Raw genomic sequence first — 14,076 nt, 5'->3', positions numbered from 1 at the left:
CCCCCCCACCCCCTCCTGCCGCATACTTTCTAGTCTTACACCTTACTCCCCACCAGGTACTCTCTGATCCAGTGACATTGGTCTCTCAGCTATTCCACAAACAAGACACTCCATCTCTCAGCTCTGTTTTCTCTGGCTCTTCCCTTATGCTTATAATGTTCTCCCTCCTTATCTCTGCCTTCTGACTTCCCTGGCTTCCTTCAAATTCTAATTAAAATCCCATCTTCTACAGCAGAAGGGTTAAACACATGGCCTGCTGGTGGTTTGCAAAACTCCTGAGTGCAGCCTGAACAAGATTAAAATGCACTTGGTAAAAGTTTAGCAAAATAAACTAAAATGTGATAAAATATAGAAAATAGCACATTTTAAAACAAAATCAATATGCAGTCAATGAAGACCCTTGTGTATGAGGTTTCTATTTGAGTTTGATACCTCTGTTTTACAGGAAGCCTTTTCTAACTCTTCTTAATTCTAGTGCCTGCTCTTTTGATTGTTCCTATTTTTCCTATACATAGCTCGTTTGTGCATATTTATTTGCTTGTTATCTCCTCATTAGATTGTGAGCTCCTTGATGGCAAGAATTGCCTTTTTCCTCTTTCTGTATCCCTAGCACTTAGCATAGTGCCTGGCACATAGTTGGCACTTAATAAATGTTTACTGCCTGCCTGCCACTGCAAATGCGTTATTCAGATATAGTTTAGTGATGCCTAATCAGTACATTAAAGGTCAAAATTTTTTCATCATCATGGCTTCCTTTAATCTCCTAAGTTAACATTGGGACAAAGAGTTACTAGAATTCCTGCAGACAAATTCCCACTAGTTACATATCTTTTATCATATAATTTAGACTGGTCCAAACCCCTCATTAGAGACAAGGAAATGGAGATCCAGAGAGGAGAACTAATTTACCCAAGGTCACACAGTCAGTAGGAGTACATAAGGACCATGAACTCATGTCCTTTGCTTCCATTTTTTTGACACAACTCCCTGTCAGTGCTCTTTCTACTACACCTGTACCTATCTATGGAAGCAGGATGATGCATTAAAATTTTTACAGTAAAAAAAAAATAGTAATGCTAAAGTCCATGTTGATCCATTTAGCTACATAAATTTTAGAAAAAGAGAATAGTAAAAGAGAGCATAAAGTACACTTTGCTAAATAAAAATCTCTTTCCCTTCCCTCTCCATAAAATAAATCTAGGCTACCCATTGGAAATAATGTTCACTCCCTTGATGGAGGTTCCTATCATGTAAGGACCCAACTGCTTCTCTCTCTAAAATTCCTCTGTAATAGAAAACTAATATCCTGTGTTTTATGTCATTAATTATTTAGTTTCTGAGATTCTTCCAGTAAAACTCAAATGTGGCTCACTGTCTTTTGATATATTTTATGTAAGAGAGGCAGTATCAGTTGGAGATGTTATCTCAGTATTATAAAGCAATTTTAAAGTCTTTTCTCTAGGCCAGAATATAAACAGGATTCAAAGAGCATCAGAATTCAAGATATGCCAATTTTTACTAAATAAAAGCCATTGACCTACAGTCGACAAATACCCACATCCCCAAAGCTATCATATAAAATAATGCTTTGCCACTACATCTGCTTTGAAAAGATTCCCAAAATATTTTAGCTTCATTTTACTGAGTCCATTTTTCAGTAGTGAAATAGATCACTCTAAATTCCTCTGTGAAAAGCACCCTCAGAATTAAAGGAGAATGATGACTCTAATGTAAAGATAAAGATCATTAATAAAACATACTAATAAAAAAATCATAGCAGAATAGAAGAAAGTACCATGAATATCTACAGATAGGTGGAATTTTTTTTAACTTTTGTTTTTACATCTCCTACATTTTCCAATGTATCATTCCCATACCCCTCCCAGAATGCTATCTCAAACCAACCAAGTTTGAGTTCCATACTGTCTCTGCAAAGTTCATTGGAATATTTCTTCTTTGGGTTGATACTTTCTGGCCATACCCTCACCATACTACCTACACCATGCCATCATCTTCTTCCCTAACTACCTTCCATCTTCTCCACCACAACCTTGGACTTTCCCCCTGCCTTCCCTGGTCCTGATAAGTGGGCTCTAACCTTATCTTGACCAAAACCAGGCCTCCCTGACACTGCTTGGCTATCCTCACCCCTTACCCACCTCAATCCCTTTTATATGTTGTCTTTCCCTATTAGAATATAAGTTCCTTGAGGGCAGGAACTGCCTAGCTTGCTTATATTTGTATCTCTAGCACTTAGCACAGTACCTGGCACATTGTAAGCTTAATATTTGCTTTATCTAGGCTTGGTTACTAGAATTTCACAATGTAATTATGTTTGTTTTATTGAATTGATAATAGCTAATAATAACTAGTTTTCTTTCTATTTCTTTGCAAACTTAAAGTTTCAAAGCACTTACATGTATTATGTCATTTGATCCTCACAATTACCCTGTAAGGTAGGTGTTATCCCATTTATCCCATTTATAGATGAGGAAACTGAACCTGTTAACAATTTCATATACATGGTACTTTGCATATATATTATTGTCATTGTGCATATTTTTCATTTGTGCTTTCTTCCTTTTGCATTAATGTTTATGTTTTCCTATGCTTTTTAATTCTTCACATTTATTATTTCTTATAGCATAGCAATATTCCATTATAATAATGTATCATACCTTATTTAGCTATTTTACAGTTTATAGGCATCTACTTTGCTTCCAGTTTTTTGACACAACAGAATGTGCTGCTATATTTTCATGTCAGTAGGACCTTTCTTCTTGTCATTAATCTCCTTGGGATATATGCTTACCAATGTGTTCTTTGGTTCAAAAGGCTTGAACATTTAATTTATCTCTTGCTATAATTCCAAATTGTTTTCCAGAATGGTTGGACCAATTCATAGCTCCACTAGCAGTACATTAGTGTACCTGTCCTTCCATAAGCCCTCCAACCCTTTTTTGCATGTTTTGTTATATTTGTCAATTTGCTGCATGTGAGATAAAATTTCAGAGTTGTTTCTATCTGGATTTAATTTGTTATTAGTGATTTGGATCAGTCTTTCATATGGTTGTTAATAGTCCAGCAGGTGGCGTCATTCCAATCGTTACAGTTTTTTGGTATCATATATTTGTTTTGGCTCCCTATATATTTTAGATATCAAAGCTTATCAAAGATTTTTGATACAAAGATTTCTCCCCAATGACCTGTTTTACTTCTTATTCTATTTGTGTGTTCATTTTGTTTGTACAAAATCTTTTCAATTTCATGTGTAATAGGGGACTCATACACATGCAGAATGTTTCAGTGTACTAATGCAAACACTCCATGTAGAAAGGCTTATGGGAGAGTTACAAATAATAGAACTACCTTGGCAAGAATGTGGAGTAAATTTAGATCTTCTGTAACTTGTTCCAGTTTGCTAACTACTTAGTTAGGAGAAATCTTTGTTAGCTATAGAGCTGGAACTGGGGGCACCTTCAAAAAGGCCTTAGTTATCTTTGTACATTTTCTTTCATTCAGGTGAACTCTGGAGGTTTGACTGTTTGAGAGACAGTGCTATGTGGGTAGAGACCCTTGGCCATTTGGCCTGTGAATATAGACTGCCATTTGTGCTTCAATTTTAAGTGAAGGGAGAGTGGAGTCCAGGAGTTCCGATGTTCACATTTTTCAGCCATTTCAGCATCACTGCCCTGAGAAGTGAGGAGTGGCCCTTGGGATTGGTCTTTGGGAATCACCCCATTAGCTGAAACAAAGACTCATCCAGCCATCACATGGCATTTGGGCATGAGTTTAGTGGCAACAATTCTATGTAGAAACTGAGATAAAGTTGAATCCACTCTCCCCAAAGACAAAAGTAAGATAGAATATGTCTCTCATGTATTGGGGGGGAAATGTTTTATATTTTTCTTCTTGTTACATCTTTGAAACAAATGTATCATTCTAAAATCTAATGTACATAGTGGTAAAATAGAATATGGAGGGAATCTAGGACCCTTAGGAGTAGATGTAGCCAGCCTGGGTCTGGGAAAGTTAGCCAGAGCATATCTACTTCATATATAATCAAATTATCATTTTTATCTTTTGTGATTGCCTCTATCCCTTGTTTGGTTGAGCATTCTCCCTCCTCTGCACCCTACTCCCACAGCCATGAGATAAGTGTCTTCTGTGGTAAAAAGTTTTAACAGTCGGTTAGATAATGGAGAGACGCCAGTTTTTCTTAGGACCACCCTTTTGGGGAGGAGACCAACAGCATGAGCTACACACACCAGTCCGCCTGCGAAGCACGCCAGATTGCCTGCTAAGCACTCGACTTCCGGGGTGCGAGCTTAAAAGGCAAGGAGAGAACGGAAGTGGGGCCTTTTTTCCTGCTCCGCTGGTCTCCTGGCTGCGCTGCAAGACAGACGCGGACTGGAGTTTGACTCGGCCCGGCTCTCGGTTAACAGCACGCGCTTGACTCGGTCTCTCACCCCAAAGGTGGCCTTCCGCTTTTGGTGAGTTTTATACAGAATATAGACTAAGCCTAGACTTAAGACGATTTGTATTGTATTTCTACTTTCCTATCCTTCTAATCAACATCACCTTGTGACTACCATACAATAAAAGGTCTATCTAGAAAACCAGAAGCTTCTTCCATTTACTAGTCTGGGAGATAAATTAAGGGAAAGGTTAAGTAGGGTAGATTTATGATCTAATATCCAATTTTAATCTCACACTTCTAAATTGCTTATAATATGACTAGTATTCAGGTTGTGTATGCATTTTGAGCTTATTGTGGTATATGATGCCATGTGTCAGTCCAGACCCAATTTCTCTCAAACTGTTTTCCAATTTTCTTGGTGCATCTCAGGAATCCATTGGTCTCCTGGACTGGAGCATCTTCCATTGAGCTCAGCATGCATGCTTTGACTCCATGAACAGAAATATCTGGTCTCTTGTTCAAGAACATGTATAATCTGGCTAATGTCTTTGTTTATATCACTAGGGGTTATGTGGAAACTGTTTATCAATTGAGCCAGTAACAGCTGCCCACTCAATAGGCTTTAAAAGGAGATTTCATTTTCTATCTTCTTCTCTTTTTCCCTCTTGGGTGTTGCCTTGAGATAATGCCAGCTTACTCTCCCCTTCCCTTTCCTCCCACTTCCCAGCTGCAGCTATGGGAGCTACATGCAAATGGCAGGAAGAGCATGTGCTTGCCAACATAACTCTGAGAGAGGATCTTAGATGCTTTGGTGACTTCTGCTTTGTATTTCATTCTTTTAGTATTTTTTTTTGCACTTAATCTGTTAAAAAGGCCTAGGTCAACCACTGCATCTTGGGCCATCTCCAGTCATCCTTATATATATTTTGCCACTGGACCCAAATGACTCTGGAAAAGAGAGTGAGGTTGATGACTTTGTGCAGTCCTCCCTCACTTAAATCCAATTTACTACAAGTCATGACATCACCTCCTGATGTCATGGTCCTCTTAGAGAATGAAGGACAAACAACAATAATCATTCTTTTAATACAGGGGACTAAACAGCGATCTCTCAGGACATTTCCAGCCCTGGGGGTAACTCCTTGAGTCTGAAAAATCAAAGCTGGTTGCCCAGTAGGAAGTACTTCCTGCAAGTATACCTTTTTCAGAGGAGAAGATGGCCAACACCAGCAGGATCCTAGAGCTAAAAAGATTAATAAAGCCAAAGCTATGCCTGGCTGACCAGGAAATCTGACCTTGTGAGTTGCTCAAACTGTAAAGATCCAAAGTAATTGTGAAATATATGTTGAGTAGTCCTACAAAGTTGCCTTTATCTCCAAAGAGAGTATGATGGAAATGATAGGTTACTGTTTCATGTTTTAAGTATCTGTCAGGATGTGCTTATCAGTCATTTGTGTTTTAATCATTTATTTTGTAGTGAAGGAAACTAATAGCTGTTATATACCTGATAAATGTTTTAAAATTTTTTATTTTTGTTGATGCTTTTTAAATTCTTTTTTACTCTGAATTTAAACACCAAAAATGAATGTTTCCATATAAATAAAAAAATAGAAAAAGATTGTACATGAAGCATCAGACCTTTATTTTATACAGGTTGCTTTTCTTTTTAAATATATAGTAAGTTCAATGTTGATACTGTTTACTTTGCATAATGAGTACCTTTCTAGAAAGGACACTATTAATTTGTAACTATGCCCAAAGTGCTATAGAACTCTGCATACCCTTTGATCCAGCAATACCACTGCTAGGTTTATATCCCAAAGACATTCCCCAAAAGAGAAAAGACCTATTTGTACAAAAATATTTATAGCACTTTTTTGTGGTAGCTAAAAATTGGAAATCAAAGGAATGCCTATCAGTTGGGGAATAGCTAAAGAAGCTGAGGTATATGATGGTGATATAATATTATTGTGCTATAAGAAATGGCAAAGCAGGATGATTTCAGAAAGGCCTAGCTAGAAAGAATTTTATGAACTGATGTATAGTGAAGTGAGCAGAAGCAGGAGAATGTTGTGTACAGACAGCAATATTGTTTGATGAAGAACTATGAATGACTTAAGTATTCTCAACAATATAATGATCCAAGACAATTCCAAAGAACTATTGATAAAACATACTATCCACCTCCAAAGAAAGAACTGATATTGATGGAACACAGACTGAAGCATGCTATTTTTTACTTTCTTTCATTTTTTTTCTTTTATTCAAGTTTTCTTGTACAAAATTACTAATATGGTAATGTTTTATATAATAACACATGTATAATCAATATATGCTTACTGCCTCAGGGAGGGGAGAGGGGAGGGAGGGATGGATGGATAAAAATTGGAACTCAAAACTATTAAAAAAAATGTTTATTTTTTTAAAAGAAAGATCACTATTAATACTTTTGCAGGGAAGATTATAGATATAAGCCATAACTAAGTTTTTTAAAAGAGATTTTCCTTGGATATCCTGTATTGGGGAATAATGAGTCAAAGAATATGCAAAAAAGTCTGCATTCCCTGATGTTAGAGGTCAGACTATGTTCAGAATGAGTTTGGGTCCATGACTTAGAATTCAGATAGGAATCTTGTGGGCCCTGAGTGAGACTAACAATTCTTGTCAAACAGAGAAGTCTTTTTTTTTTTTTTTTTTAGTGAGGCAATTGGGGTTAAGTGACTTGCCTAGGGTCACACAGCTAGTAAGTGTTAAGTGTCTGAGGCCGTATTTGAACCCAGGTCCTTCTGAATCCAGGGCCAGTGCTCTATCCACTGCGCCACCTAGCTGCCCCCAGAGAAGTCTTTTTAGATGGAGAATTCTTCATCACAGAGAGAGAAAGAGAGAGAGAGAGAGAAAGAGAAGAGATTGTCATAAATTATAAAATAGAAAACTTCAGTTACATAAAATTAAAAGGCTTTTGCCTCTACAAAATCATTGTAACTTGTTTATCACCTCAAGGGGAGCTGCTGTGTCTCCAACTTGCCACTCACAGGTTTGTGGATTGGGTCCTAGGGGAAGGAAGGTTACTACCTCTGGGTTGAAGGTACTCACTCTATGGGTCTACACCCCAAAATTTGTAATTCCTAAGCCCTTACTGGTGAGTTTACTTTTAATAATCATCTGATAAATACAATTAACTCAAAGCAAAGGCATATGCAAAGATAGCATAGTAAGAACAATAGCTATAGAACCTCCCCATCTCCTCTGCCCCTTCCCATTAATCTGCTAAGTACTCTGCCACAAATATATACAGTTCTATGGGAAGAGTGGGCATAAACTTGGCACATACTATTTGAGACACCCACATTGGGAACATATGTGGCTGAGGCAACTCATGGGGCTCCTTTTTCTGCTTATGATATTTTAATGTTGCTACCCTCTAGGCATAGCATTCCTGCTGGTCAGGTTGCTCCCCTGGATTCTTGGTTCTCTTTCTTTCCATATGTTAACTCTTAACTACCAGTCATTCAACAAGCAAATGCTAAGCACTTACTATGTGCCAGTCACTGTGCTGAGTCCAGGGAATATAAATAAAGGCAAAAAGAAGGATAGTTCCTGCCCTTAAGTTTACTTTCTAATGGGAGAAGACAATACATAAAAAGAGTAGCTGAAAAGCAGGAGTAGGGGAGGGGGAAGGAGGTGCTACTTGTAGGAATTCCACATGAAGATGAGGATAACATATATCCTCAAAATGGGGAGGGGGGGCAGCTAGGTGGCGCAGTGGATAGAGCACCAGCCCTGGATTCAGGAGGACCCAAGTTCAAAATCTGGCCTCAGACACAACACTTACTAGCTGTGTGACCCTGGGCAAGTCACTTAACCCTCATTGCCCTGCCCCCCCCCCAAAAAAATAGGGGGGGGGGATGATAAAGATGTAAAAGTAAAAATTTTAATGAAGTAGTAATCTTTGAGAAATCAAGATTAAACTCCAAGAACTAGGCTATATAGATATAGCTATCTCTCTATATAACTATATATGTATATATGTAAATATATATATATGTGTTATATATATATATATATATATATATATATATATATATATATGTTTGGCCTCCAGATGTTTCAAATGGGAAATACAGGCTTTGAGTATGGTTGTTAGTAATAAGTCCTCAAAATTGGATTAAGGATTTTATATATAAAATTTAATTAATAATTGTAAAGCTTTTAAAATAACATTGTCTTCCTGTTTTGAAGTATCTCTTTGATAACATTAAGAGACAAGGTCTCATTTTCCAAGTCAGGCCCTGTTGATGGCATTGCCCATATCAGGTTTAGGTAAAAGCTAGTAAGAGCAAATGGTATGTAAGAACTGAAATTCTCTGAACTTTCAGGTGAATTATGGGCTTCTAATTTGATGTTCTGTAGTTCTGTTATTAATATGATTAGCTTCACAAGACTCAAACTGGTTTTCACCACTTGAACTAGTTACTGGAAACCCAAATTTAGGAGGCTGTACTAAGTTGTATTGTTACCAACAGATTTTAGCAGTATTAAATAGGGAACTTTTGTGAGTGACCCAGAACCAGAGAAGTCAATCTACTTGGAGGAGCCTCCTCAAGAGCTGCCATGAGGAGGAGGCCAATTTGAGAATTTCCAAGGCAAAATATTTCCATGGATCAGAAGACTACATGGGATATCTGGGATTCAAAATGTAGCTTCCAATTACATGGACATTGGGAGTGGGTTACTAGGAACAAAGAAACGATGTTATCTAATATTGATGATCATTATTGTGTTAACTTTGGCTTTAATGTTTCACAGTATTTATTTTTGCCTGCCAGAGAGGTACTCATTGTTTGGGAATCAGGACCATTCCTCCTGCGATATTTGGTCAACTGAAAGAAAACCTGCTTTATATTTATATTTACTTCACCTGACCAAAACTTGACTTATGGAAATAATAGTATTGACTGTTTTACATTCCTCAAGTGGAAGCCAAAGGGAAGTTAGAGCTTTGTCAGCTACCCTAGCTAACTTGTGATATGTAAATTTCCCCTCTCATCCAATCCATTTTGAACCCTCTAAATTAGTAGTTTAATCTGAAACCTGATTTAGTTTACCTCTATAGTCTGTTTCACAAGCTTTGTCTCCTTAAGGGGATGTATGAGATTATGACTCTCTTTAATTAGGTTGGTTCAATTTTTATGACATTATGGGAATCATGGGATTATGATGTGTGTGTGTGTGTGTTTGTGTGTGTGTGTGTGTGTGTGTATGAGATAGTCATGGCCACAGTGCACTTCTTTCCTAACATAAGTTTAAGTCCATTGACTTATATCCCCCTGAGACTAAAAAGATTCTTTGTGTTCTCAGCATGGTTGACTATTGCCCCTTTTGGATCCCTGACTACTCTGTGATTGTCAAATCCTTGGAAACCCTAACTTCCAGGGATATTCCTGACTATCTCATGTATCTCAGCCCATTAGTAAGAATGTGACCCATGGGCCCTAGTTTAGTCAGGATGTTGTGTTTGTATAGCACAAAAAGGGGGAGTTGTGGGTCCTGACCCCACTATGTTATCACCCGCTAATGCTCCCCCATGATGTACCCTAACCTACTTCCTGTTTGACATTGCAAGCAGCCTAGAATGAGGTGTAAATGTATCCTGTTTTACACTCATATTCCAAGAACAAGCTTAACTGCAATATCAGGGGTTGAATGGATAGAGAAGTGTTAAGTAAGATCTGTTCCAGAACCCCCGAAAGAGATGCCCCATCCCCATTCCTCCCAGTACTCCCAAGCCTTATAAAAACACTGCTGTTGGAAATCAAGACGGCAGTGGAAAAATAGTAACCTCTTGGAGCTGCCCACACAATCACTCCAAAAAAACCTCCAAATAATGCCATAAAACAATTCCTGGAGCAGCAGAACCCACAAAAGGACAGGGTGAGATCATTTTCCAACCAAAGACAGCTTAAAAGGTCAGCAGGAAAGGTCTGTCGTACTGGGGTGGCAGCGTAGCCCAGACCCAGGCTTTACACCAACACAGATCCAGCCCTAGGCAGGCTGCACAAGAAACAGAGACTTCCCAGAGCTTCTGAATTGGCTACAGCTGTGACTACTTCTGAAACTCAGCTCATGGTCTGTTGAGAGGGTGGAGCGTCTGGCCAGGAGGAGATTACAGGGGTCACTCCTGGCACTGAGGTAGAACTTGGTTGTCTTGTCCGTGCTGGGAACCAGGAAGCAGTCTTGACGGGTGGGCCCAGGTGAGGAAGTGGCACAGGGATGCCTGAAGCTAGCATCCATCATGAGACAGAATTCTGTTTCCAGGTTAAAGAGCAAGCAAGCCTGGGGCTATTTACAGACCAGAGCACAGGTCAGGGGAATGAAGAATCTGCTGCTCCTTAAATCGATCCACCAGAACCGCCTGAAGCTTGGAACAGTGTGTCCTGGAGGCAGGGCCTTACTTTAAGAAGGAGTTAAAAGTCAAGATATAGGCTAGCAAAATGATGAGACATAAAAAGATTGAGACTATAAAAAGTTTCTTTTGTGACAAGGAAGGTCAAAATGCACCCTCACAAAAAGATAACAAAGTTAAAGCTCCTACATCCAAAGCTTCCAAGAAAAATATGAAGCGGTCTCAGGCCATGGAAGTGCTTAAAAAGACTTTAAAGATAAAGTAAGAGAGGTAGAGGAAAAAATGGAAAGAGAAATGAGAGTGATGCAGGAAAGTCATTAAAAAAAAAAAGTCAACAGCCTAAAAAGCCAAATGGAAAAGCTCTCTGGAGAAATGGGAGTGATGCGGGAAAGTCATGAAAAAAAGTCAACAGCTTGAAAAACAAAATGGAAATGCTCTCTAAAGAAAATAATTGCTTAAGAATTAGGATTGACAGAAGAACATTGTACACAGTATCATCAACATTATATCTTGATCAATCGTGATAGACTGGATTCTTCTCACCAATACAATGGTACAAGAAAGTTTCAGGGCACTCATTATGGAAAAGGCTCTCCAAATCTAGAAAAAAAAACAACAACTATGGAATATGGATGCTGATTGAACCATGCTATTTCTTTTGTTTTTGGTGCTGTTGTTTTTCTATTTTGAGGTTTTTCCTTATTGCTCTGATTCTTCTCTTATAGCATGACTGATGCAGAAATATGTTTAATGTTGTTATGTATATGTATATATATACATATACACACACACACACACACACACACACACATATATATATATATATATATATATATATATATATATATATATATATACACACACACACATATACATATATAACCTATATCAGATTGCCTGCTGTCTGGGGGAGGCGGGGAGGGAGGGAAGGGAGGAAGAGAAATTGGAAATTGGAAATCTTATGTGTTTACTTATGTGCTGAAAGTTATCTCTACATGTAACTAGAAAATAATAAAATACTTTTATTTAAAAAAAAGAATTAGGATTGAACAAATGGAAGCCCATGACTATGAGAAATCAAGATATAATAAAGCAAATTCAAATGAATGAAAAAATAGAAGGCAATGTGAAATATCTCCTTGGTAAAACAGCTGACCTGGAAAATAGATCCAGGAGAGATAATTTGAAAATTATTGGATTACATGAAAGCCATGATCAAAAAGAGAGCCTAGACATTATTTTCCATCATCTTCCAAGAAATTGTCTGGGGAAATTATCCTGATAGTCTAGAAGCAGAAGGTAAGATAGAAATTGAAAGAATCCACTGATCAACTCCAGAAAGAGATTCTGAAATGAAAACTCCCAGGATATTATAGCCAAATTCCAGAGCTCCCAGGTCAAAGAGAAAATATTGCAAGCAGCCAGAAAGAAACAATTCAAGTACTGTGGAGCCACAGCCAGGATAACACAAGATCTAGCAGCTTCTACATTAAAGATTGGAGAGCAGGGCAGCTAGGTGGCACAGTGGATAGAGCACTGGCCCTGGATTCAGAAGGACCTGAGTTCAAATCCGGCCTCAGACACTTAACACTTACTAGCTGTGTGACCCTGGGTAAGTCACTTAACCCCCATTGCCTCACCAAAAAAAAAAAAAAAAAAAAAAAGATTGGAGGCCATGGAATATATTCCAGAGGGCAAAGGAATTGGGATTACAACCAAAAATCACCCACCTAGCAAAACTGATTATAATCTTTCGGGGGGGAAAAAATAGGACTTCAATGAAAAAGAGGACTTTCAGGCATTCATGATAAAAAGACCTGAACTGAATAGAAAATTTGACTTTCAAATACAAGGCCCTAGAGAAGCATAAAAAGGTAAATGGGAAAAAGAAATTATGAGGGATATTAAAAGGTTAAACTGTTTGCATTACTACATGGGAAGATGATAGTTCTAACTCATAAGAACTTTCTCAGTATTAGGGCAGCTGAAAGTAATAAATTTATACAGAGGGCACAGGTGGGAATTGATTATGAAGGGATGATATCTGTAAAGCATATGTTTGTTTATCTTTTTTTTGTGGGGCAGTTGGGGTTGGGGGGGCATGCCCAGAGTCATGCAGTTGGGCAGTGTCATGTCTGAGGCTGGATTTGGCCTCAGGTCTTCCTCGGTTCAGGGCAGGGGCTTTGTCCACTGTGTTACCTAGCTGCCCCATTTAACATCTTTAAAATAAAATTAAGAGGGAGCAGCTAGGTGGCACAGTGGATAAAGTATCCACCTTGGATTCAGGAGGACCTGAGTTCAAATCCTGCCTCAGACACTTGACACTTACTAGCTGTGTGACCCTGGGCAAGTCACTTAACCCCCATTACCCGGTAAAAAAATAAATAAATAAAAATAAAATTAAGGGGTGAGAGGATTGCACTGGGGGAAAGGAAAAGGGAGAGGTGGAATGGAGCAAAGTATCTCACATAAAAGAAGCAAGAAAAAGCTCATGGAGTGGAGGGGAAGATCAGGGAGGAATGGGGAATTGAATGAGCCTCACTCTCATCAGAATTGACTCAAAGAAGGAATAACATACACACTCAAGTGGGTATAGTAATATATCTTGCCCTGCAGGGAAGTGGGAGGGGAAGGGGATAAGGAGGGAGGGGTGAAGGAAGGGAGGGGGAGGGCAAATTAGGGGAGGGGCAGTCAGAAACAAACAAAACACTTTTGAGGAAGGATAGGGTAAAAGAAGATAGAAAATAGAGTAAATATCATGGGGAGCAAATAGGATAAAGGGAAACGTAGTTAGCAATAGTAACTGGGGAAAAAAATCTAAAGTAGAGGCAAGAGCAATGTAAGATGAGGGTGATGATGATGACAACAATGATGACGGTATTTTGCTGGGCTATTTTGAAGAAAATTCTTTGTCAGGTATAAGGTACTATATAAATAGCTATTATTGTTGTTGCAATAATCAACCTCATGGGTGTTATGTAAGGAAATCTCCCTTTAAAGTACTATATAGGGGCAGCTAGGTGGTGCAGTGGATAGAGCACCGGTCCTGGAGTCAGGAGTACCTGAGTTCAAATCCGACCTCAGACACTTAACACTTACTAGCTGTGTGACCCTGGGCAAGTCACTTAACCCCAATTGCCTCACTAAAAAAAAATGTAAAGTACTATATAAATGTAGTTTATTATAAAAAAAGATGAGCAGGATGCTATCAGAAAAACCTGGAAAGACTTACATGAGCTGATGCAAAGTGAAA

This window comes from Dromiciops gliroides, chromosome 2 (assembly GCF_019393635.1).
Source record: "Dromiciops gliroides isolate mDroGli1 chromosome 2, mDroGli1.pri, whole genome shotgun sequence".
Lineage (NCBI taxonomy): Eukaryota > Metazoa > Chordata > Mammalia > Microbiotheria > Microbiotheriidae > Dromiciops > Dromiciops gliroides.
The sequence above is the reverse complement of the archived record's forward strand: the minus strand, read 5'-3'. Positions refer to the sequence as shown.